Raw genomic sequence first — 27,796 nt, forward strand, 5'->3', positions numbered from 1 at the left:
GAACAAGTTAATGCTTAAAAAATATGCTAGTAGTAATGTAACAATTCCAAGTAGTCATCCATACTGTAGGGCATTAGATAGATACCCTTTTCATAACCATTAAAACATGTTGCTCATTCTGACTAGTTTTAATTCAGACTACTGTGAATTGATTTTAGAAATATTAAACAGTTGATCATATTTTTAATGAAATTATAAAGATTAACCATTTTTGTTTAAAATAATTTTGTTCAAAGATATTGTGATTAGGCATTAAGAATAACTTTTGGTATGTGATAATAAAATCCCTCTTTTAACATGTGCTTTTGCTTCATACTACATCCTTTTTTTCATTTATGTCAGTATATTTTCACTAATACTTCTTGCATAATGTCCAGAATTGTAGTTTTGGAGATTACCACCCTTCATTTATTGAAAATACATAGCTTTTTACAATCTACTACCAGTTTTTGTTATCTATGATGCTTTTATACACTGAGTGGGAAAGACTGTTAACAATTTCAATTTCAGTAAAAAAAAAATTAGATTTTATTTTTGGTATTCATAATCATATGTTTGAGTCTATTCATTCACAATGGTATTTTGTGGCATTTTGGATAATAATTCAATTTTGCCAATGTTCTTTACATAATTTTACATTGGTTTCTTTTAGCCTGTTTCCTTTCAAAAGGTTACTAGATATTGGTTGAATTTTTTCTTTTACAAGATAATTAATCTTATATAATGATATATAATTTTTAATTTCTTTTATTTTTAGCCTCATTTACTATTAGTCACATATGCAATAATTTTCTTTATATTGATAATGCACAGGATTTTTAATAAAGTATGTATATTAATACACATACGTTTGTAGTTTGTTTGTATATGTACATTTATGTATGTATAGGTGTCTTTGGTCTTTCTGCTGGGTTAGAGAATGAAATGAAATTATTTCCTTTTACCAATGACCTTTCACCATATTGTATAAGTATATATATATATATATATATATATATATATATATATATATACATGCATACATACTATGTATACATATATATATGTATATATAGAGACATATAGATATAGATATAGATATATGGAAGAGCTACCACATTTTCTATAGTTTCCTCCACTTTCTGCCCTTTGACTACAACCAGGAGTATAATTCATCTGCTTGCATAAAAAGGAACTGCTTTAAAAACTTGGCAAAGACAGTTGAAGATATGAATAGTAGCTGGCATCCCCTCCAGTCTGCTCCCCACCCCCTTTTTTGCTTTCTTCAAATCAGATCAATCCCTTCAAGTAATTTTATAAGGCTTGACAAGCATAAGTGCATAATGATCATTCTCCAGGGTAAGCTATGAGAGGAAAGAAAAAGCGTCAGTTTTATACAGACTTTTTCTGAAAAATAGAAGATAAAAACCGCAAATGTTTCTATCAGTTCTAAAAATGTATCTATTCTATCCTCCCCCACCCCCTACCTTCCATGTAAAATTGCACATAAAAAAGCTTTATTCCTTATGTGGCTTTGGAGGTGTTATAATTCTCTAGAAGATGGCCTGGGAAAATCTGATTTAAAACAATGTTTCATGATGAAGAAAGAGAAACAAGCATTTTCTCCATGCTGAATAGAAGGTATGTGGTACAATCAAAAGAACTTTGTAGTCTTAAGAACTAAGTTCTGATCCTTTTCTCAGTGACTACTTTTATGACTTAACTGATTTAATCTCTTTGGATCTCATTTTCCTCAACTGCAAAATGAGGTGCTTGCATTAAATAGTCTTTAAGAATTTTACTAGTTCTAAATCTATGATAACCCTGAATATGTTCATGCAATTAACATAATGTAAAAATATTCATATCAATTAATATCAATCAACATATCAAATCAATTAACAAAAATTAAAATAATATCAATAAAGTTATATTTATTTCATGTAATCTAATACTGAAATCAGCGGTAGAAATTATACATTCATATTTTTAATCAGGATGCAATAAGAAAACTTCAACAAAACCTTGTGGATTTCCAAAAAGAACTATTCATGACTTCAAAATCCATGATTTATGAAGAGATTTTAAGACAGAAGCAACTATAGAAGAAATTAGATGAAAGCAAAAGGAAGGTACGTGTTTAAAAATTCAGTAATTTGTCATTGATTAATGCAAAGTGTTTTCATCATAACACTTTTTTTAAACCAATATTATGATGTATTTTCTGATAACTGTGCCTGCCCTTTATATGGACAAGTACTGGAACATCTACAATTTGTAGCTATTTATAACATTTGTCTATTGGGATAAATATTTTCACTCATAATATTGCTTATCAATCCTTACAAAAGGATTGGATTTTTTTTTGGTAAGTAATAATAATGAATAAATCAGGTATATCATACTTTGTGTAACCAAATATATATTCAGCATAAGCTGCTTGGTGGAAATATGAATAGAATTTTATATCTGGAGTTAGAAAGTTCTTGGTTCGAATGTGGCCTCAGACACTATTGGGGTTATCCAGGGGAAGTCAAGTAATTTTACTCAGCTCCTTCAATTATAAAATAAAGATAATAATAGCACCTACCTCCCAGAGCTACTTTAAGAAACAAATGAAAAACTAATTGTAAAGCTCTTAACACAGTTCTTAGCACTTAAGTAATGCTTGTTTCTCTGCTCCAGAAACACAAAAGTCAATAGTTTTAGTTATCTCTAAAAGTAATCATTGTTTGTCATACTTGGACAATCACCTCCTAATGTGGGAAAAAAAAAAAAAAAAAAAAAAAAAAAAAAAAAAAAAAAAAAAAAAAAAAAACAACTGTTCTGTTACCTGTTTAACTTTTAATAATGACTTTTATGAAGTAATATATTATTACTAGTTTTAGTCTTTTCAAAACTTATTCTTCCATATTGCTAAGCTTAGGAAACATTTCTAGTTTTCAGAAATCAATATTGGAAATGGAATAAATTTTATTTCCCAAATCATTTCGTTTCCTTTATCACTCATTCTCATTTTCCTCCCATGCCTTTTAACCCACACTGATTAAAATACTGCCTTTCAAAAAAGCTTTTGTAGATTGAAGTGTGGTGTGGAATGAACTTTGTAAGGAATAGCAAAGAAGCAATCAATCTTTGTCCATATGAATTAGCTCAGTTAAGTGGCATTCAAGGCAAACTGGCACCATTTCTTCCCTTTCTTCTTTCCCTAATTAGGAGAGTAACTAAGCTACATGAGAATTGGGTGAAAGTTCTGTTTCTTCTTTGTTCAACAATTAGTCCATTAAGTAATGAATGTCAGTTCTGTGACTTATACTATGACAAGTTCCGACTAGGTTATCAAGAATATAGGAAAGCCATACTCTCTTGTCTCTCTTGTCTCTTGAGAATTTGCACCCTCACTGGGAAGCCAATGCATAATAGGGAAAGTGCATTTATAATACAAATTATAGTAGAAGCCAGCACCACATGAGCAATATAAGCATTTGTTTAAGAGAGCAAGAGAGAGCCAAGGAGACAAAGCAAGAGAGGAGGGGAGGGAGAAAAGGAGGGAGAGAGAGAGAAAGATCACTATGGTTGGAGAAAAGATTAGATGATTCGTAATCTAGTTCTCTTCTTCTCAACATGAAAACATACCCACTTCAAAATTTCTGAGTTAGCAGCTCTGTTAGAAGAGCAATTGCCAAATATCTAAACTTTATAACATGTATTTTAGATAATTGCATGAATATAATTTGTCAGTAACCTACATCAGAACGTTACTTTTCCAAAGACTGCTTTTTCTTGAAAACATGTATTTGTCCATTAGAGTATGAATTTCATGATGTAGCTTTATAATGAACAAGCTTAATCTTGATTATTTTACACAAGACATCTTTGATGTAGTGTGTTGGTTTGGAATTAGGAAAATCAAGTTCAATGCATTCTCTGCGATTTACTAGCCAGAAGACCCTATGAAATTTTCTTAAGACTATTTACTTGTGGTAACTCTTTTAGAGTTTCTAGTTCTGGATGGTTGTGATAAACACTGATGAAGTGTCCTGTACTGAAATCATACATGATTTTACATATGTAATATGGGGTGTGAGCCCATGTAAAATGAAAGTGAATTGAATATAGTGCCATTTGAAAGATTACAATGCATAGTTTTTGTCAATGCAATGGAATACTACTTGATGGACAAGTAAAAATGTCAAATTAAAAATGTCTAATGTACAGGCATCACTAATTAATCCATCAATTAGTTAAGAATCACATTCTGATTTGATTTTTAAAGTTAAAAATTGGAAATATATTGTTTGGAATTTTTATAGCTGCAAGAATCTCAAGAAGGGAATCAGAAGAAACGGCAGTATTTTAAGGAATTTGAAGATTATGCACAAATGTAAGAGTTAAAAGCATTTTTTTATTTAATGCTGTGATTAGATTTAGTGTAAATCAAAATGGATAAATGACATAACAATGCAGTTTTTTTTAACTACTTTTTTCTAATGGGTAAGAGGAATAATCTGTTTACATATAATTTATTTTTAGATGAATCAATGAATTGTATTCAATATTGGGAATGTCAATGTCAAAAGTGGACTTTAAGTAGAATTTATCTCCCACAAAAGGAGGGATACTTTGGTCCTCAAAGTTTCAGGGATGAGAAATGGAGCTATAGGGAAGTAGATTGAATGGCATGTTCCAAAAATTATTGGTTTTCATATTGTCAGTTTCATCAGCAGAGTTTCAAAGGATAAGCCATATAAAGTACTGCTAGAAAATTATTTTACCCCCTCTAGAACTACGCTAGAAGCAGTGTAATCCATCGTATAGACAGCCTGTCTCCAAATCATGGAAATTTGTGTTCAGTTTGTACATCTGACTTGTTACTTGATGTTTATTCTGAACCAGTCATTTTGTTCCACATAAAGTTTTCTAAAAATGTATATTGAAGAGCTGCCACAGATACATGCTGCTAGGAGTTTCCTCATGAAGAATTCCCTATTCCAATAAAAAGTTCATGTCTTATTATACTTACTCTCCAAAAAACTGTCCCTTCAAAAAACATCTTGATTAACTGTACCTTTTCAAAATTTTCCCCCAAGCATTATAGAATGTTTTTTTTTTATTATCCAAGTGTTAGTGTAGCTTATAATTATACGTTTTAAAAAGTATTTTTGAAAAATTATCAAAACACAGGTTTTATTAAAGAAAAAGAAAATTGACTGGCTTTTTGATGTCCAGAAACAATGATAAGAGAACTGAGTTTAATGGGGAGAATTCAAATCTTAATGATGACATATACTGACTGTGACCCTCAGTCACAGTCTGAACCTTTTCAATGCTGGCAGGAAACATTGGAATACATGAGCTTGCAGGTTTCAATAGGTGGACAGTATCTTCCTACACCAAGGAAATCACAACTCCTAATCACAGTGATTTTAGATCATGGTCATCTATGTATCAGAGTGTCTTATAATAGATAGATATATTTGTCTAAAAATGTCAGTGTATATAAAGACAGGAACATTTATATGCAAATATGAGTTTCTTCAATTTCAAATTCTTTGATGTCTTTGATGTCTGTGCCTTTGCATATTCTATAATATGGAATTTACCTCCACCTCTTGTAATCTCTAACTCCTATCAAAGCTTACCCAAAAAAAGCATTGCCTTTTACATAAGACTTTCTGTGTTCCTCCCTTTCTTCAATTACATTATATTGACTCTCAATATCCTGCATTCATTTCCAGCTGTGCATGTTGTTTTCATTCGAATCAAATGAAATCTCTGGATTTAGAGGCATTTTTAAAACTTTTCTCCTTTAAACCTATCTTTCAGGTTTGCAATTGAGGTGCTGAATCTTATAAGAAATTGTTAAATTAAATTAACTATAAAAAGTTCTAAGAAGCTTTGAAGTGTTGACAATATATTTATTTTTACAGGCTTAAAATGAAACGGGCCACATTTGAAGAATCTGTAAAACAGCAAACGGGCTAAAGTGAAAAAATTCAGGAAAATACTTTGTGTTCTCCTTTAGTAAGTCAGCTCTAGGATTTAGTTTTCTTCATTAAAAAACAAAACAACTTTTCTTTAAATGGTAGAACATGATAAGAATTTTAATTGTAAAAAATCCAATTATTAATGTAATTCATATTCATTTCGGGTGCCGGTAGTGTTAATCATTATGTTAAGGAAGAGGTGAACTATTTTCTATATAAAATTAATAATATCACATCAGATTAAAAAGTCATAATGAAGTTACAAAAAAGTGTGCATGTTATGGAAAGAATTAAAAAAGGAAATTTCTACTGTTAATCATGGTTATAGTTCAATTCTTATTACCCTAAAGCCTTTGGCTGAAGTTTTGACATGAAGTTGTAATAATTTGAATTTTTTACTAAATGAAATCTAAATTATTAATAAATGAGGTTTGTTTTTTAATTGAGCATATATTTAAACTAATTAAAATATATCAAATTAAAATATTCTAAGTGCTCAAAAATGGCAACTCTTTAGAGCCACATGTAAGGGTAAATTAGAATATAGATAGATAGATAGATATAGATATAGATATAGATATAGATATAGATATAGATATAGAGATATAGATATAGAGATAGAGATATAGATATAGATATAGATATGTCTGTGACCTAACATTAATTTGCAAGAGGTGGGTTTTACTTTTTGGGATTAGTTTGTCTTCTCCCATCTTTTCTATTTAAGCTTTCATAGAAGACCTAGAAAGTGTAACCATTTCTTGATAATTCACAAGCTACTATTATTAGGCTTCTTTTCCTTACATAAAAGCCCTTTCTAATTATGAAGTGGCAAATTATTTTCCATAGTCATGAAGAAAATTATATTTGGTGTTCTTTTTTTCATACATTGAACTCATAAAGGGCTGAAATTTAATTCTAAAATTCTATGATACTATTACCACAGTATTAAGAATTTGAGTCTTGGCTAAGTCCCTTGCAGTCAATATGACTTTTGACAAATGCCTTTTTGTCTTCAGTACTCAATTTCCTCACATATAAAACCTAACACTAGGTTCCCTTTTTGCTCCCAAAGTCTACAGTTCTAAGTCGAGAGAAGTCCAGTTCCATATTTTTTTTAAATAGCATTTTAGTTTTCTAAATACATGTAAATATAGATTTCATCATTTTCACCTTTACAAATCCTTGTATCACAAATTGTTCTCCCTCCCCTCCTCCAATATATCAAGTAATGCAATGTAAGTTAAACACGTGCAATTCTTCCAAACATATTTCTATATTCTTCATGTTAAACAAGAAAAGTTGAATGAAAATAGGAAAATAATGAGAAACAACAACCACAACAAAAAACAACAACCAAAAAAAGGTGAAAATAATATGCTTTGATCCACATTCGGTGTGCACAGTTTTCTTTCTGGATGTATAGGTCACTTTCCATCACAAGTCTATTGGAATTGTCTTGAATCACCTCACTGATGAAAAGAGCCAAGGTCATCACAATTGATCATTACAAAATCTTGTTACTGTGTACTATTTTGTCTTAGTTCCGCTTGCTTTAGTCAGCATCTGTTCATGCAAATTTGGCCAGGCATTTCTAAAATCAACCAGTTCCATTCCCTAACTGATGGGCATCTCCTCAATTTATACTTTCTTCCCACTACAAAAAAGGGCTTCTACCAAATATTTTGCACAAGGGTGAGCTTTTTCTTCTTTTATGCCCTTTTTGGGCTATAGATCCCAGCAGAGATACTGCTGGATAAAAGGGAATTCAGAATTTGATAATTCTTTGTGCATAGTTCCAAATCGCTCTAAAGAATGGTCTGATCATTTTGCAACATCATGAGTAATGTGTTATTATCCCAGTTTTCCCACATCCTCTTCATTGTGTATCAACTTTTCCTGTCATCTTAATCAATCTCAGAAGTGTAAAGTAATACATCAGCATTGTCTTAGTTTGCATTTCTCTGATCAATAGTGATGTATAGTAATTTTTAATATGCTTAGGAATGGCTTTTATTTATTCATCTGAAAATTGTTCATAATCCTTTGATCATTTGTCTATTGGGTGATGGTCTGTGTTCTTATAAATTTGAGTTAATTTCTATATATTTTAGAAATGAAGCCTTTCTCAGAAACACTGGATGGAAATATTGCTTCCCAGCTTTCTGCTGCTTCCTAGTCTTGGCTGCATTGGCTGTGTTTGTACAAAAACATTTTTACTTTTTTTTCTTTTTTTAATGATAGCTTTTTATTTACAAAATATATACAAAAGACAGAGCCAAGATAGTGGAACAAAGGCAGGGATTTACCAACCTCTCCCCCAGACTGCTCCAAATTCCTTTAAACAATGACTCTAGACAAATTTTAGAGGATGAGAACACCCCCCCAAAAGGGAGTAGAACATTTTTCTGCTGAAGACTGCTTAGAACCTCAATAGCAAAGGTCTGTAATACCAGGGTCGGAGTCCTGGCACAGAACACACCAGGTCATGTCACACGTGCAGCTCTGGATCAAGCTCCAGCCCAGATGGCCTGATCTCTAAACCAGTGGCAGTATTAGCTGTTCCAGACGTCTGAGCCCAGACAGCCCAAGGAGGACTTAGAAAGTCAGCAAAAATGATCTGTGGAACCAGAACTCAGCGTGCAATCCCAGTGCAGGTCAGGTCCCAGTTCAAGTCCAAATCCCAGCATCAGCAAGGTGGGACCTCTGAATCAGCAGCAACACTGCAGGCTTCTGAAGCTCTCCGGCAGGTACACCAGGGAGGATTCCTGGTCAATGGAGATAGTCGGTGATTACGGGGTGGGGGTCTGGAGTAAAGTCCCAGGGAAGTCCTGATCAAGCTGAGTCCCCACTCTAGAAAGCACACTAGATTTTACAACTACTGTGTGGCAGGGATACATCTAATAGTTTGAGGGCAGAAAAGAGTGATGAACAAAATTCAGACTTCTAGAAGGATTTCTGAAAGCAGCTGCATGAAGCCCTGAAGCTTGGGACAATGCACCTTCCACACTGGAAACAGAGTCCTACTTTTCAAAAGTCCAGCAATAGGCTAAGAAAATGAGCAGACAAGGGCGGTGTGTGGCAGGCCCGGCAGGCAGGTGGGAAGAGGCTGTGATGGCGGCGGCGGCGGTGGCAGCGGCCGCGGCAGCGGTGGTGGTGGAGGCCGCCAGGGCCTTAGCCTCGGACTCGGCCCCGGCCTGAGGGAAGGAGGGAGGGAGGCATCGCGGGTGGTGGCTGCTACAAGGGGGAGGCCTGGCCACTACCGACTTCAAGCTGGGCATCGTGGGGCTCGGCCAAGTGGCCGGGAAGACAAAATACACACTGGTAGATGAACAAGACATCGCACTGGTGGTGAGTTACTCTTTTGAGGCATGAATGGAAGTAGCTGCTGATGGAAATGGTGCTAAAATATTTGCTGATGCTTTTGACAAAAACCGAGGAAGGAGATCTGGACATTTACTTCATGAGTTGTTGTGGGAACGACACACGGGAGGAATTGCTCCGGGATTTCAGGTGGGTACATCTTAATGCAGTAACAGTGGACAATCGATTAGACAACCTGCAGTTAGTGCCATGGGGTTGGGGACCTAAAGCAGAAGAAATCTCTAGTAAACAAAGGGAGCAGAGCTTGTACTGGCTGGCAATTCAGCAGCTTCCCACTGATCCTATTGAAGAACAATTCCCTGTCTTGAATGTTACTCGTTGGAGATGTGGTAGAAGAAGAAGAGAATTCCTGCACATACTATGAATGTCATTATCCCCCATGCACTCTGATTGAAAAGCAGTTACATGAATTCAACATCTGTGGCCGGTGTCAGGTAGCCAGCTACTGTGGTTCCCAGTGCCAGCAAAAGGACCGGCCTGCTGACAAGAACCACTGTCGGGAGAAGAAACGAACCTTCCGGCAAGAGCTTGAGCCAGAGCAATGACTGATCAGTGACATCTCAGCAGTCAGATTCCTGTTCCCATGGGCATCTGTGGACTCTTGTTTTTGCACAGTAACAACAGACTGGTTATTGAAGCCGGAAGCACTGAAGAATCCAATGATGCTTGCATACAACAGCCACTGTATAGACCAAGCCACTTCAGGGCTTTCTATAAGGGGGACAAAGCTTCCCTTCCAGTGGTATTCTCAAGCACAGACTACTGTGGAGGCTTCAAGCAGGAAGCCTCTCATTATTTATATGTTAATATGTTTGTAATGTACAGTTTTTTTTGGTTAGAAATTACAAATAGAATCATTTACTGTAATCTTCAAATGAGAAACTGTTGGGCCACATGTCTAAATACCGTCATGTAGCAAAAGCTCATCACCTAGATACCTGAAAGCCACAGCAGCTGAGTAAAGGTCAGGGGGACGGGCTTCCAGCATCAGCAGTTACTTTGAAGAACAGTCTGCATGGAAGTAATATTTAAAAAAAAAAAAAAGCAGAAAAAAAATTCTGACTTTTGAATATAATTATGTGACTAGGTTTATCAGAACACACAAAGACGGTAACAAAGTCGAAGCTCCTACATCCAAAGCCACTAAGAAAAATAGGAATTGGGCTCAGGCCATGAAAGAACTTAAAAGGGACTTTGAAAATCAACTAAGAAAATAAAGGAAAAATTAGGAAAAGAATTGATTAGAGATGCAAAAGGAAATACCAAAAAAACTAATGAGGAGAAGAATGCCTAATTAGCCATTAAGGAAAGGATTAACAAAAGTTCATTGAGGAAAATTATAAAAAAGCAAAAAAAAAATTTAAAATAGAATAAAAATGTGAAATATCTCACTGTAAAAACAACTGACCTGGAAAATAGATTCAGGAGAGATGATTTAAAAGTTATTGGACTCCCTGAAAGAAATAGTCAGGAAAAAAAATGCCTATACTTCAATTTTCAAGAAATTAATGAAGGAAATCTTTTTTGGTATTCTAGAAGCAGAGGTTAAAATAGAAAATGAAAGGATCCACTGACCACCTCCTGAAAGAGATCCTAAAATAAAACTCCAAAGAATGTCTTAGTCAAATTCTGAAATTCCCAGATCAAGGAGAAAATATTTCAAGAATCCAGAAGCAATTCAAGTATAATGCAACCAAGAATCACGTTGTCAACAAAACTTGTATATAATTCTTCAGAGGAAAAGATGGTCATCCAATGAAACAGGATGAGGTGAATAGAAAATTTAGAGGACTGTGGAGAAGCATAAGGAAGTAATCAAGAAAGTCATAGCCCAAGGGACTTAATTAAGGATTTAACCTGTTTACATTACTACAAGATAGGATGATATTTATGTGTGGCTCAGGATGGTGAGTGGTCACCATTGATTAAAAAGCTGGAGAGATCTCTAGGAGCAAAGGAAAAGTTTATTTTACCTTCTCACGAGAAGTAGGTGTCCTTCTTGACAAGCAAGCAATCAAAAAGAAGAGACACCTTTTGGGAAAGGTTTTATACTTTAAATCGTTCCTAACACAAACATTGACCACCATTCTCATTGGCTGAGGATCTTACATTCTAATTGAGGAAACTACCCGAGAAATTGAACTTGGCCAATAAGTACATAGTTGCCCATATTTGGTCAAAGTAGAGAGAAAATGATGTCATGGGAGGATAGCAGAAAGGGAATTTAGGTGTGCCCTTGAGTTAATGCTCAAGGACCTTCAGGCCCATTCCAACTCTGAAGCACATGCAGCTTCTTTACTCTGTTTTCACAACTGTCTTAAGAGATTTCACCTCATCTTGTTCAGTTCCCCCTCTTATTTGTACACTGAAATCTCTTCAAATTTTGTAACATAATTTCACATTCCCTATCTAATCCCCTTCTGGCTCCTGTTGGTGGTCTTGGGCCACTGGGCCAAGGGTGGGAACCCTTGTTCTTTGAACTCCATCAATCTAACAGACCCTTCAACTTTCCCTTCCAATCTGATCATTCTGGGTAATGAGTTTTGGACTATTCCAGTTACCAATCAGATCAAACAAGGTATGCAGGTAGGGAATAATATAGCACCATAAAGTGCTATAAGGCCAAACCAAAGAAGCTACTTCCACCCACCAACTTCCCCCCAACCCAGGACCACCAGGAAGTATTGAAAGGTGAGGTCCAGGTCTATACAGAAATAGGAGCAAGTTTTCCAATGTTCCTTATACAACATGTTGATAAATTTAGTTTCTCACAAACCCCCCTTTCTTCAGCCTACAAGTCTATGCTGTAAAATGGCCTCTTTGGGTGAATAGCTGGGTCAGCCAAAACATAATCTCTGCAACTGCTTGAAGTCTAATTATCCTGTTCTACATATATTTTGGGCTTCTATATCTCCAATTTTCATCTTGAACCCAGGTGGCTGGCCCATATTCTAACTATTCTTTCTGGGGGTTAGGTGTCATCCCAACCATTTGCATCACCAGTCTGGATAATGGAGGTATCTAAACTCCATTTCTCTCTTCTCAAACCATCATACAACTGAATTTCTAAATATTTGTCTGCTTGTTCAGGAAGAAAGAAAAAAAAATGACCTTATTAATCCAATATAACAGATCCCTGCCCAATTAAGAGGTAGGTGAGTTTACTGTGAGGCTAAGGGGAAATTCCTAGGGGAAAATATATCTGCAAACAAACAGGCAAAAAGGCCCAAAGCAAATTTTAAAAGTAATAAGAAGAGTGATATATAGACAATTACAATGCACTGGGTTCAGAGACTGTGTTCCCATTCAGTAGAGGGCCCTTCCTCAAATGTAATCTCAGGCCTCCCTTATCTTCAACTGTCCACTCCAATAAAGGTGGTGCCACAAGTCCTTTTGTTCTGGTGTGGTGTGTCTAGCCTCGTTCCTGAGTCAGAATTGCAGTGTCTGAGGTCAGTATCACCTGGTAGGGTCCGTCCCAGCAGGGAGTCAACTTTTCATCCTTCACCCAACCTCACACCTGAGTTCCATGAACAGGGAAACCTAGAGGAGGAATCTGAGCTATTAACTTTTTCATTGTAGTTCTTGTAAATGTTATACCAATGATTTAGCATCTCTCTTAAGAAACAAATCCTTTATCTCTAAAAGAGGGTCCCAGTCACCCATATGATAAGCCTGGCAAGGATGACCGTACAATAATTCATAAGGTGAAAGCTCAATATCTCTACCTGGCTTGGTTATAATTGTGACCAGAGTGAGGAGAAGGCAATTTAGTCCAAGGTCTCTAAAGATAATTTAGTCAGTTGCTGTTTTATTTCTTGATTCATCCTTTCTACTTTCCCAGAAGAGGGAGGAGGCCAAGGGGTGTGGACATCCTAAGTAATTTCTAAGTCCCTAATCAGATTCTGCAATACTTGGCCCAAAAAATGTGTTCCCTGATCTAAGTCTATCGTCTCCACTATTATATATCGGAGAATAATTTGTTCGAGTAAGACCTTATTTACAGTTGAGACAGTTGTTTGGGCTGAAGGAATGCCTCCACCCGTGACGTCAGATGGTCCACTATGACCAGCAAATATTCGAGGAAGCTCCACTGGTGGCAGCCCAAGTGACATCCACCTGTATGTTTTGGAATGATCTGAAATGGTCTGAAAGCCAGAGGTCATCCCCCTTTCAGGATCTGGTGTTGAGCAGTCTTGCTAGTCTTTCAACAAAAGAGGTTGCGCTGCACCAGTTGTCCAGCCAGAGTATAATATTCTTCTCTAAAAAATGTAATCTTCTCTGACAGCAGATTTCTTGGGGGGCTTCTAGAGGCAGCCGTCATTTCAGTTCAGTGTAATAATCACCCCAAATGCAGTCAGGAATTAAAGTCCAAATCCTTTATTATCTCAAAATCTTTCTCTCCATCCACAATAGCAAATCCATTGTTTCTTATTCCATCTACCATCCTAGAAAAGCCATCTACAAACCAATTCACTCACCCAGGGATTGGCGATTCTTGAAAATCCTCTCTTACTTTTGTTTGAAAATCAATTAACTTTAAGCAACAATGTTCCTCTCCAGGGGATGGTTCTGTTCCAGGGAACATAAAGGAGGCAGGATTAAGATTATGATCTTGGGTAATTACTAGATCATTTTTTCATAATAGTATTGCCTCATATTTCAAAACTGTGGAATCTGTGAGCCATATCCCAGTCCTCTGATTTAGTATTGTCCTTACTTGCTGTGGGACACTTACTATAAGAGTGCATCTGAAGGTGAGCTTCCTACTCTCTTCCACTAATAGAGGGGTAGCAGCTATTGCTTGTACACAGGTCAGCCATCCATAGGATCTAATACTTTAGAAAGGAAAGCCACTGGTCTTCTCTGCCCCCCCTCTTATTTGAGAAGGAACTCCCAGAGCCACCCTTCCCTTAACATTGACAAACAAGTGGAAAGGTTTTTCCAAGCTGAGGAGAGCCAATTCAGGCGGTGACATTAACAAATACTTTAAGTACTCAAACTTCTGATCACTCTCTTGATCCCACATGATAGAATTTGGACTCTCCTCCAGCAGGACCTTATGCAAGGGTTTAGTGATAGCCAAATAAGAATCTATCCATACCTGACAATATCCAAACAACCCCAGAAATTTGTGTAGATCTTATTTTTGTCTTACATTTGTGTATGTGTAATATTCCCTCAATTCTGGAAGGGTCCAATCTCTTGCTACCATCACTCATCAAATGCCCTAAATATTCCACCTCCCTCTCCACAAACTGCAATTTCTCTTTTGATACTCTAAACTGCAATCCTCCCAGGAAATTTAATAGATTAATGGTACAACTACTGGTATGTTCCCTTGCATCCCTCACTACTAGTAGATCATTGACATACTGTAGCACCCAAGTTCCCATTACTGGTTGGAAGTCTCCCATGCAATTTTCAAGGATTCCACCAAATAAATGCAGGGACTCAATATAACTTTGGGGCAAGAGGCTGCTTCCTTTCAGTCTCTGGATATTCCCTTTGGAAAGCAAAGACGTTTCTACTACTCTCCTCTAAAGGGCAGCCGCAGAATGCATCCTTTAGATCCAATAAACCGAATCACTTAGCAGAACTAGGAACACAGCCCAGAATGGCATATTGGTTCAGAACCACAGGGTGGGAAGCTCTGCTCTCCTTGTATATCAGGTCCTGCTCAAACCTCAGACTGTATCCTAGTCTGGTCTTCTTCATTCATTAGTACCATTCTACAATATACTATTTCAAGTATAAAACAGTCCCTACTGGGGTATATGCTGAGTCCATGGGGAATAAATTCATTCCTCAGCAAGTCCACTCCTACTTCTGAAATGATCACAAATCGGCACAATGTTTCCTTTTTCCCATATGAATGCAAGTAAATCACCAGGGTCTCCTTAGATAATTTAACCTCCTCAGGCAAACAGGTCATTAAAGATCTCTATGGCCCCCAATGCCTCCTAAGAACAAGTGTCTCCTGGTGGGATCCCACCATATCAAGGATTCTGGGTGGGAGTCTTATTCAAAATAAGTTCTCCCCAATTAAAAATATTAGGACTCAGAATTTGGTAAAATTATTCTGCTAGCCAGATGGGATCTTCTATTAAGGGCCTCATTTCTTTCTTAATGGACCTGACTTCTGTGGTACTCAGGGGAGCATTCACATATCCTATACCTCCCTAAACCAAGGGAAGGGAACTTCTCTTAAGGGAGACAATTTAGGACTTGGTGTTTTGGGCTCTGGAAAAGGGTCCCTTAAATCACTCCAAAGGCCTTTTCATGTTCTGTTCCTTTGGCACGGCATTTCAATTTCTCATAATTATCAGTTCTCTAAGAACCCTCTTACTTCCCTAATGTAAGGGTGAATGAAGCAAATGGCCCCTTGAGGGGCTGAGTGGGGTTAATTGAATAAAATCCTCCTGTAGCCTCAGGTTCTCTTCACCTCCTCCCCCCTGTCCCACTGTCCCCAGGAGGAACTGATTGAATTAAGTTGTCTCTTTCCAGTTTAATTCTGGAGGCCATGGCTTCCTGAGGTGGGGCTAAGTATGGAGGATGGAGAGATAATAATGGTTCTCATTGCTGTGTTTTTAAAGTCTTCTCCAATACATTCTTTCCCTTTCATTCTTACTCAACATTATCTGGCCCCAGGGAGCATATACTTCCTCTTCTGGATTAGTAGATTTTTTTACTATTAACAAACAAATTTAGTTTTTGACACACCTAGTATTGAAGGGAACCATACATAGGCCAATATTATAGTTATCCCAGTCAAAACCATACCTTATCATCTTTTTCTTGCTCTTTCTTTTATAATTTGGCAGTTTGTTCCAAATGCTTATCTCCCAAAGGATTATTTTTCCCTGTATTTTCTGATCATTTTTCTAAATTTTTCTCCACAAGGGGTGGCTGTGACTGGGCCACATCCATTGAATTTGGATGGAATCTTAATTCCAAAATGCCCAAATATGCCCATTGTCCCCAATTCACTCCAGTCACCCAAGAAGGCCTATCCTATCTTGTCCAGAGCAGCCCTCCAGAGTCTGTAACTTGAATAAAGGGGTGCAAAAGGGTCTTCCCTCTGGGTTGCTGGGCAGCAAATTGCTTGACTGATCAATCCTTACATTTAGCTGGTTGGAATTTTATTGTGAAGTTTCTCAATTTTGCTTTGCCTTGAGTCTCTCCCATTTCAGGCATACATTACTTTGGAGAGCAAGGAGAAGCCAGATGTTGGCGGGCTGCCAAAATCAGGGCAGGGTGCTGCCCTGCTAGCACCCAAGTGTTTGCCTACTCACCAAGTCATGTGATCCCAGATGAGCCCCCAAAATTGTGTGGCTCAGAATGGTGATGGTCACCATTTAATAAATAGCTGGAAAGATCTCTAGGTGCAAATCAAAAGTTCACTGTATGTTCTCTTGAGAATTGGGCATCCCTCTCAACAAATAAGCAATCGAAAGGAGGAGTCACTTTTGGAATATACTATTTCAAGTATAAAACAGTCCCTAATGCAAACACCCTTCCCACCACTGACCATCATACTCAATGGATGAAGGTCTTACATTCTTAACATACGAACTACCCAGGAAATTGAACTTGTGCAATAAGTACATAGTTGCCATATTTGATTGAAGTAGGGAGAAAATGTTATCATGGGAAGAAAGCAGAAAGGGAACTTTGGTTAGTCCTTGAGTCAGTACTCAAGGACCTTCAGGCCTATTCCAATTCTAAAGTAGATGAAGCCTTATCTTATTTGCATATCTTCACAAGTGGTTTCTTAATTGCTGCTTGGAATAATGGAGAGAACCTAGAATCCAAAAATTTTAAAAAGAAATGTTAATTAAAAAAAAAAAAAAAACAACTATTAAATGTAACTGGGGAAAATACTAAATAAATAAATAAATAAATACATTCAAAGATGGTTTTCAACATTCACCCTTGAAAAACCTTGCGTTCCAAATTTTTCTCCCTCCCTTCCCTGATCCTCTCCCCTAGAAATCAAGAAAATTTTAATTTAGTATAATCAAAATGATCAATTTTGCATTTCACATTATGTTCTCTATTTCTTCTTTGGCCATAAATTTTATCTTTCTTCACCAATCTGACAGTCCTTTTTTTCCTCATTTGCTTATAATATCACCCTTTTTGTCTAAATCATGAATATATTTGTTTTCTTGCTTTAGGGTGTTTGATATTGATCAATAGCTAGTTTCTTCCATACTATTTTCCAGCTTCCCTAGCAATTTTTGTCAAATAGTGCATTCTTAGTCACTATTTTGTTTTGTGAACCTAACCTATTGCACTGATCTACTACTCTATTTCTTATCCAATATTGGTTGGTTAAGAAGGTCACTGCTTCAAATATAGTTTTAGATCTGATCCAGCAAGGCCAACTTTCTTTGCATTTTATTTTCATTAAATTCTTTGAAATTCTTCATGTTTTGTTCTACCAGATACATTTTATTATTTTTCTAGCGCTATGATTTCTAGGCATTTTGATTGGCATGACACTAAATAAGAAGATTAATTTATGTAGAATTGTCATTTTTATTGTATTTGCTTGGAGTATACATGAGCACTTAATATTCTTCAATGGTTTAAATCTAAATTTATTTGTGTCTAATGTGTTTTGTAATTATGTCCATATAGTTCCTGGCTTAGTTTTGGCAGATGGACTCCTGAATATTTTATATTGGCTATTGTAATTTTATGTGGAATTTGACTGTCCATCTCTTGCTACTAGCAGGGCTTTATTGGTGACGTATAGAAATGATGATTTATGAGGTATTATTTTATATGTTGCAAATTTGCTTAAATTCATAATTGTTGCTAGTAGGTTTTTTTTTATTTTTTTGGAGTTGATTTTCTAGGATTCTCTAAATATACCATGATATTATGTGCAAAGATTGACAGTTTTGTTTTCTTGTAACCTACTCCAATTCCTTCAATTTATTTTTCTTCTCTTATTGCTAAAGCTAGCATTTATAGTACAATATTTTTATTATAGCTTTTTATTACAAGATATATGCATAGGGAATTTTTCAGCATTGACAATTGCAAAACCTTTTGTTCCAACTTTTCCCCTCCTTCCCCCCACCTCTTCCCCCAGATGGCAGGTTGACCAATATATGTTAAATATGTTAAAGTATAAGTTCAATATCCAAACAGTTATTTTGCTGTACAAAAAGACTCAGGCTTTGAAATAGTGTACAATTAGCCTGTGAAGGAAATTAAAAATGCAGCCAGACAAAAATAGAGGGATTGAGAGTTCTATGTAGTGGTTCATAGTCATTTCCCAGAGTTCTTTCATTGGGTGTAGCTGGTTCAGTTCATTACTGCTCTATTGGAACTGATTTGGCTCATCTCATTGTTGAAGACGGCCACATCCATCAGAATTGATCATCATATAGTATAGTTGTTGATTTTCTGGTCCTGCTCATTTCACTCAGCCTAAGTTCATGTAATTCTCTCCAGGTCTTTCTGAAATCATCCTGTTGGTCACTTCTGACATAACAATAATATTCCATGATATTCATATACCACCATTTACTCAGCCATTCTCCACTTGAGGGGCATCCACGTAGTTTCCAATTTCTGGCCACCACAAAGAGGGCTGCCACAAACATTTTTGCACATACAGGTCCCTTTCCCTTCTTTAACATCTCTTTGGGATACAAACCCAGTAGCAATACTGCTGGGTCAAAGGGTATGCACACTTTGATAACTTTTTAAGCATAGTTGCAAATCATTCTCTAGAATGGCTGGATGTATTCACAATTCCACCAACAATGTATAAGTGTCCCCTCCCCCCCATTCAATGGTATCTTGCAGCATATTTCTTTAATGGTTTCTTCGAAATTCCTTTCTTTACTAATTCTATTGGTCTCCCAAAATAGATTTGAGATTTCCCAAATCTATTTCTATCTACCCCTCCTGGGTACCTGTTTTACCTCATCATTTTGTCTGTAAATTTTACTGATAAATAAAGGTACCTTTTGGAAAAGAGAATGTCCTTAAGAATTATTCACATGGACCTAGGATTTTGTATTTCAGATTAGTAATTACTACTCTCACCCCATCTGTTTTTTTTTTTTTTTTTTTTTACCAATGACAAGTGGCTAGAAACAAATTTATTCTTCTGTCATTAAATTTGGTGTCTTACACTTGTTGGGCCATTTGGGAAGCATGAAGAGAGCACCTACACAATAAAACCTCTGTTAAATGTAGCATAATCCCTGGATACTATTACCAGAGTTTTGTAGATGAGAGACATATTATTTTCTCTGGTACTACAATTGCACTTTACACCTTAGTGACCTTCTAATTAGCCTAAATTTATTTTCTTTTTAGTAAAGTCTATTGCTCTTAGAATCATTGTTCTTGTTAGAATGATAAAAAGGAATTATTTCTTTGCAAATTCCTTTTAAGATCTATTATTTCTTTAGGCTTAACACAACTTAAGAAGGATTTGTTGATATTCATCAACAATTCATCCGAATTTCCTTGGTTATTTGCTCATTGTACTAAGAGCTGGAGAGAAAAGACACATGAAAAAAATGAGAGAATCCAGAAGACAATATGGAAGGAAGTACTAAATGCGTATTCTTCACTTTATATAAAAGCTAGTCACGTAGTAATGATTTCTTCTTTCTATCTTCTATCTTGGATATATTAATTTGTTTTAATAATCATTTTAGGAAAAACATTTTATAGCTGTTAGATAAGGATAATAACATATTTCCTTAACAACTGAATTACAAATAATTGAATCTTCATCGTTTTCAATATTAGTATTTAAGTTGAAAGAAATTTCTTTTAATTCTGTAATTTCTTAAACTGATACTTTGTGGAAACAGGTTGAATACCTTAAGAAACAATTGGATGAAATAATTTCACAAAATAGATACTTGGAACATATGAATACAAAGCTTAAAGAAGAAAGTATGAAATGTGACAGGCTGGATCTTGATCATCATTTACAAGGACCTAAATTAAAATACAATCAAGTGGAACAATATAGACCAAAGATTAAAGTACAAGTGAAGCCGGAGTCTGAAAAACAAATAGAGGCAATCTATTCTAACAGGTTATTTTATTTATCATTTTTATCTTTTTAAACTATTTCCATGTAAATACAGATTTATGATTTTTCCCATAGTCTAAATCCAGAATCTTTTAAAAAAATTTCCCTCTGCCTTTTACCCTTTATTATTAAAACATACATATTTATTTTATTCTATTGATATCAATATAAAAAAGATAAAGAAACTATTGCCTTCTGTTGTAAATTCTGAAAAAAGATGATTCTCTTCCCTTGTCAAGAAATATGAAGTTACATATCCTGGATACTTTGTTTCCCAGGTAGTCTTATAACCATAGTTAAGGCAATCATTATGAGCTCAGATTACCTTGAATTAGCATCTTTAAGATGCCTATGACAGAAACATAAGCTTTCCCAGACTGTCTTTATTACTGTGTTCAAGGCAATCTCTACACCTCAATATATATCCTTGTTCCTGTCTTTATTTTCCCTCCTCCCCTGAGATGATGTGAACCCCCTAATATTATATTTTCCATATAAAAGATGTTCTTATATTGAAGATTTTTGCTGAATCCTTTCTTGGTACTTTCTAGCTCACAACATCTTCTCTCTTTCTTCTTGCTAAATTGTAAGTCCCCATAGGGACGTAATCTTTCCCGTTGTTAATTCATATAATAAATAGCATACTTTTGGAAACTCTGATGGATATCTAGTCATGGTTCCATGTCATGAACCAAATCTTTATTTTGAAGTTTTCACATAATTTAGTGTATAATTCTTTCCCCTCCAAATCTATTTTTATTTATCCACCCAGGTTCTTTTTTATACCTTTGAAATCTTAAGTAAAAATAACCATATATACTATTAAGTTTTAAAAAAAAATAATTGACATAATATAAAAAAAATTAAGCATGAGTTTTTTTTTTATTTTTGTTTGGTTAATATTTAAATTGGAAGAAAACATTTTGAAAAATTCTGGAGATATTTTTTTTCAAAATAACCATTGATTTTATAATGATCTAACATATTAGCTCTAGGAAAAGAACTAGTGAACTATCATCCAATAGAAATAGTCTTTTCTTAAAATATTCAAATGTAATTTAGTTGACCTTGATCATGAGTTCCTTCAAAGTTAGAATCTATTTTTAGGAATTCAGAATTGCTCTCTGAATCACTGACTGAAAATAGAAGGAAAACTAGCAGAATATGGTAACAAAAAATTTATAATTTTTAAGATAGAATTAGGCATTTTTGTTAACTTTCTTCTTGTTTTACATTTTGTTTAGATTCAAGAACTGGAAGCTGAATTCTTAAAAATGCAAATATCACATCAAGAGACTAAAGCAAAACTAGAGAGATGCAAAAAGGATTATTTTCAAGAATACAGGTACACCTAAACACAGAAAGGAAGAAAAAATACTTAAACTTTTAATTGCTTTTAAATTTTTCCATTTGGGTCAAAGGACCCAAGCTGAAACCATTTCTAGTCATGTGAAAAGGAGTTCCAAATCACTATTGATCAGAGAAATGCAAATTAAGACGATTCTGAGATACCACTGCATACCTGTCAGATTGGCTAAGATGACAGGAAACAATAATGAACAATGTTGGAGGGGATGTGGGAAAACTGGGACATTGATACATTTTTGATGGAACTGTGAATGGAACCACCCATTCTGGACAGAGGTCTACTCAAAAAATTATCAAACTGCATACCCTTTGATCCAGCAATGTTTCTATGGTGTTATGTCCCGAAAATATCTTAAAGGAGGGAAAGGGACCCACATATGCAAAAATGTGGCAGCTCCTTTTGTAGTGGCAAGAAACTGGAACCTTTGTGGATGTCCATCAGTTGGAATATGGCTGAATAAGTTATGGTATATGAATGTCATGGAATATTATTGTTCTGTAAGAAAAAAATCAACACAATGATTTCAGAGAGAACAGGGGAGACATACATAAACTGATGCTAAGTGAAATGAGCAGAACCAGGCAATTATTATATATGGCAAAGTTATACGATAATCAATTTTCATGAATGTGACCCTTTTCTCCAGTGAGATGATTCAGGTCTATTGATGATCTTGGGATGATGGGAGCCATCTACACCCAGAGAGAGGACTGTGGAAACTGATGGTGTATAACAGCATTTTCACTCTTTTTGCTGTGTTTTGATTGAATTTTCTTTTCTCTCTCTCTCTCTCTCTCTCTCTCTCTCTCTCTCTCTCTCTCTCTCTCTCTCTCTCTCTTTCTCTTTCTCTCTCTTTTTTAACTTTTAGATCTTATCTGTGTGTGTGCAACAAGATAATTGTATTTAATATGTATGCCTATATCGTATTTAATTTATATTTTTATCATGTTTAATTTATATTGGATTTCTTGATATCTGGGGAATGGGGTGAGAAAGGAGCCAGAAATTGGAACACAAGGGTTTTTTCAAGGGTCAATGTTAAAAAAATAAAACAAAATAAAAAGTATAAAATAAAAATGAATATATAATTGGGACCTGAAAAAAATATTAGTAATTTTTCCATTTGGAATGTAACAAATCATTAATGACCATATCTGTGACCTCAACAGGAAATGGGGGGGGTTAACTGTAGAGATTATACTTGTATAAATATTAGTAAAATATATTTTAAAATGTTAACTAGGTACAAAGGAATGCAGTGGGAAGATGGTACCCTGGCTACAGAGTCAGAGGACTTTGCTTCAAATCTTCCTCTGGTGCTTGTACCTGTATGCCCTGGTGATGAGGTGAGGTCTAATTTTGGGGCTCCCAATATGGGAACCAAAAATATGATGAAGTTTAGGTTTTGGGGTTCCATTTAGTAGAGAATCAAATGACAAGTTCTAGATTTAGGGAACCAAAATGAGATTTTCTGGTGATCAGGGACTTAAATGATAAGGTCTAGTGGTAGGTTTGTGGTTCAGGAAACCGAATGGAGAGGTTTGGCTCCCCTGCACCCCCTTGGGATTCAGCACAAGGGTAGGGAGTTTTGGGGAACCTTCTTCTGGCAATGCAGAGATTCTATGTAAAGGAATTTAAAAACCCAAAAACTTAGATTGACAAAAGAGGTTTTTTATAGGGATTGGGAATTAAGGTTAGAAATCCGGACAGAAAGGCATAAAGTCTCTTTAGGCAAATAAGTGAGGGTAAAGAGAGGGTAACACTGGAAAAGAATATTATTCCAGTGGGCAGAGCCTTCCTTGGCATAGCATGGTGTAGTCTAGCATGGCATAGCTTGTCATGTTTAGAACTTCTGCAAAGAGAGGGTTTTAGATTGGCTCTTTTATAATAGGAACTTTGGCTACAAGCTGATGGGGGCTAGAGGGTGGAGTTCCAAGTTGGCTCATCTACAAGCTGGGTTTCAGCTTCAGCTGAAATTTGAATTGAATAGGAAATAATTGAATAGGGTTGGAATTCTTTTGCTCAGGCCTAAATCAGCCCCACCTAGATAATAGAATGACATTGCTTGTCTTGTTTCCCAGGGGCAGGATTCCAAACTGAGGCAGAATTGAAGGAGATTTTCTCCTTCAAGGATTTTTAGCATTTCAGGGTATCTTCTTCACTAAGACAAATCACTTTACCTTGCTTCATCTTTAAAATCAGGATGTTTGATTAAGGAACTTTTAGGAAGCCTGGTTAGTGCTTAATGCAATGATAAGGATCCAATAAAAGTTACTAATTTTTAATCATGTCACATTTATATGCCCTATTATTTCTTTTCACTATGTGAAACAGATTAGCCCTTCGAGGATGGAATGAGAAAGTTGAAAATTAGAATAACATTATTATGATTTCACGAAATTACAAGACTAAAAGTTTTAAAGTGTTTTGGGATATGTATTAACAGTATCAGTCATAGAAATATATTAGACATTGTAACTACTCTTGTCCTAATAGTGACAACCAGGACTGTAGGACTTAGCCCCCATTGGAATTTAAATTAAAGTATTGTATAACCAAGGTAATATTTATTTTTTAAAAAAGCAGAATAGGTGAGTCTCCTTTGCACAATGACAATGGCGATTTTGTGGTCTGCATCCATTTGAGAGCCTCAAAACTATTTTTTTTTTTTTAGCTTCAGCATAGTCTTTGTTTTAACCTTGATTTGGTTGCTAACTGGTCCCTTAAAACTACTTTAGTAATTTCCATATGAATTTATGTAATAAAGTGCTTTTAGTGGCTTCTTTAAAATCAGATTAATAAGGAATCCAGGATTTGCAAGTATTTTTTTTGTTATTTGTGTGTGTGTGTGTGTGTGTGTGTGTGTGTGTGTGTGTGTGTGTGTGTCTTTCCCTGGACCATTCTGGAAAACAACAACAACTTTTTCTTCACTAATTTTCTTTGTACCATTATAGGATCTTAATGGAAATAATTCAATTGAGTAAAAAACTTTTATAACTTTATATACTGTAATTGTTTTCAGAGTGAAGAAACTATTCAGGGACAAGTCACAATTGTGATAGTATTAACGAAAAACTACAACCATTAAAAAAAAATGTTAGCCCTTTATATGCTTTGAAATGTTCACAGAACTAATGAGAGACTAGTTATTGCATACTAAAATGCAGACATTTTAGAATGAAATACTAAAGAGTATAACTTTAATCAACAGATTTACTACAAGTTCCTTTGTGGAGCCACTTCAGGACCATGTTCTTGATAATTATCTGGACCTTTCTGGAAGAAATTCAAAATTTTTTTTGGAGAAACACAGACTTCAATAAATGGCAGGGAAGCCTGCTTTGCAAAGGTAGTCATTTAGATCTTATTTTCTCCTCTTTGATGCTAAAGATTTAATATAAAATATTCTGTTTAGTTGATTTCCATGCCTATGTATTTTTGTGATTAAAAAATGATCACTTTGTGAGGGATATAGAAGACCCTTACCCAAAATGACTACTCAGAGACCTTTCAGTAGAAGGCAGAAAATTTGTTTATTGAAAACCTTCCAAAGATGAGCCCTCCCATCTCCAGATAAGAAAGAGAAAGAAAGCTACCAGTAGGAGGGCTAAAGAAGTAGTAAAAATACATAACTTTTACACAAGAGATTACATCACAAGTAAGATGGCATTGAGAAGGGGAGGAAAGGCATCTAATGGGTTGTTGCTATTTGGAGAGATTGCAATGGAAGGTTTCTGTTTCCCCATAATCTCCTGATTTCTAGGAAACAGAAAATCAGCCCTTCAGGCTTAATGAAGCAGATAGTGGTCCAGCTAATAGATTAAATATCCATAAATGTCAAATACTGATAAATGTCATCAGCTCAGGTTAAGTAAATATGGTTATAGCTGGCCAATGTTCAAGTAAATATGAGCCTACACATAATATAGAGGTCATAGTGATGAGAGATAGGAAAGGGGGAACCCTGTTGTGGTCTGTGCAAAGATAGTCCCAATACAGTGCAGTGTCCCCTGGAAATGAATTGACAGTCATGAAAACTAGATTGATAAAACGGTTTATTGTAGAAATTTGGAAATAAAGTTAAATGTAGAAAGATGCCAGGGCCAAAGGTAGTTGCTGGGTGGGCAGGAACCCTTACATGGCCAGAAGAATAGCATGTTTTGTGGGGAAGGGCTCCTGCAAATAGATAGCTCCAGTTTGGCTCTTTTTATACTTAAAGGGAGCTTGTTGGTGGAGTCCCAAGCTCCTGGCAAGCTTTCAGCCAGGGTCAGTGTTGAGTAGAATTCAATGGGTTTAAACTGTGGGGGTTGGGAAAAACTCAAGTTAATTCAGATCCAGTGGGGGTTGGGCCCGATTATCATTGGAATTTAAAAGGATGCTTTTTGGCTAGCATTTGTGAATCAAAGGTCAGCCATGGGGGTTGGGGAATCAGAAAGGAATCTTAAAGGGATCTCAACCACCATCAATAGAAGAAACACAGAAAAAATGAAAACAAAATATAGAAAAATAATACATATAATCCTGTAAAAATCTTCACCTTATTGCTCTCTATTCCACACACATTTACATAATAATAATTTAAAATTCTTGATAATGTTTTAAAGTTTTTAGTTTTTTTTTTTTTTTAAGTTTAAAGGTTATATTTTAAATATTTTTTTAAAAATCCACAACTGTCAGTCCTTTAATCTAATGATGATTTAATCATGAAAAGGTATGTAGTCTACATTCATTAATGTTCTTTTTGAATCGCTCTTTGTGACTTGAAGCACATTGGTCTAAAACTATTAAAAAAATATCCTCCATATTAATGCTTTTTTTTATTCTTTTTTTTTTTTTTTTTTTTTTTTGTAATCATTGTTTACTCCAATGATACAAACCTGATGGGAAGAAAAATCCTGTAGTTTACACTATATTTTAAAGGATTAGGAAGATGGGATTTGAGAAAACCAATTTAATATATTTTTTCTTATTAAATGGGGTTCAATAATTTAGCATGTTAAAATCATTTCCTTTCTTTTGTATGTATTTATTGACTTAAAACTTAAACATAAAATAAGAAAAAAAAAACAGATAAAAAAAAAAAAAACAACCTTGTCATGTGCTGGATAGAACACTGGGAAGCATTCCAAATATTTAGCAACAAATTTTAATTCAAGGAAACATATGATGAGGTTAGTAGCAGTCAGAGAGTTGTGGAAATCCCCTTTTGTTCAGAGGTGCAAGTTCTTTGTGATAGAATTCAAGAACCTGAACTATTAATTGGCAAACATGGAAGTTTATTGTTGGATTGGAAGCTAGTTTTCTAAGAGACTGACTTCTTTAGTGGCAAAGTCCTAATAGGGAAATTGAGGCTGGCACTGAGATGAGAATGCCTTCTCAGCAGGCAGAATCCTTTGGACATTCTGCAATGAATGAGTTCAGAATTTGCCCTTTAAATAGGAATCTTGATGCTCAAGTTTCAGGTTGAAAAAAGAAGCCAAAGTCCCCAGGTCTAAATGCTTATCAGTATCTGACCCAGATCTCCCATTGGAATTTCCAGAAAGGTTCTGGCATCCCCAAAAGATTAATGGAGTGCTTTTTGACCAAGATTTCTGATAGAATACTGATGCTTAACTTGTGTTCCCAGGAATGCCTGAGACTCCCAACTCTCTTTTTGTATAGATCAAAGGGAACAGTTTCACAGTGATAATGTTAAAGTAAACACAGTTTCACTCCCCTACATGTATATAATATAAAAGGCATTATATTCATAAATGTCCAGTTTTCTTCTAGTTTTGCTTCCTTCTAGGTTTTCTTTTGCTCTCTACTGTGTATTTTTTTATTTTTATGTACCTTTCCTTCTTTTCTCGACCTTTCCAAAGAAAGCTTCAGTTAAGCCAAATATATATAATATATACTCACATATACTTATATGTACCTACACATACATTTTTCTAAAATAGTAATATGGTTGACATAATGTAGATTTCATTCTTACTATAATCTTTTTTCAACTTTGAT

The 27,796-nt window shown here is 35.3% G+C and overlaps 1 long non-coding RNA gene and 1 pseudogene across 3 annotated transcripts; both read left to right on the top strand.

Moving 5' to 3' along the window:
• The first annotated feature begins 1,027 nt into the window (after window positions 1-1,027).
• LOC141544627 (uncharacterized) lies at window positions 1,028-25,103 on the top strand. 3 transcript variants are annotated; one of them, XR_012482711.1, is made up of 7 exons: window positions 1,028-1,620; window positions 1,977-2,111; window positions 4,293-4,363; window positions 5,910-6,003; window positions 21,672-21,772; window positions 23,040-23,142; window positions 25,008-25,103. It is a non-coding gene; the product is annotated as an uncharacterized LOC141544627 (long non-coding RNA). The 3 variants fall into 3 exon arrangements; XR_012482712.1 differs by lacking the exon at window positions 23,040-23,142 and having other exon boundaries at window positions 1,031-1,620; window positions 25,008-25,098; XR_012482713.1 differs by lacking the exons at window positions 21,672-21,772; window positions 23,040-23,142; window positions 25,008-25,103 and adding an exon at window positions 20,201-20,412 and having other exon boundaries at window positions 1,038-1,620.
• On the top strand, window positions 9,327-12,751 carry LOC141544619 (zinc finger MYND domain-containing protein 19 pseudogene; annotated as a pseudogene).
• Window positions 25,104-27,796: the final 2,693 nt, after the last annotated feature.

Source organism: Sminthopsis crassicaudata, chromosome 5, assembly GCF_048593235.1.
Source record: "Sminthopsis crassicaudata isolate SCR6 chromosome 5, ASM4859323v1, whole genome shotgun sequence".
Taxonomy (NCBI): Eukaryota; Metazoa; Chordata; class Mammalia; order Dasyuromorphia; family Dasyuridae; genus Sminthopsis; species Sminthopsis crassicaudata.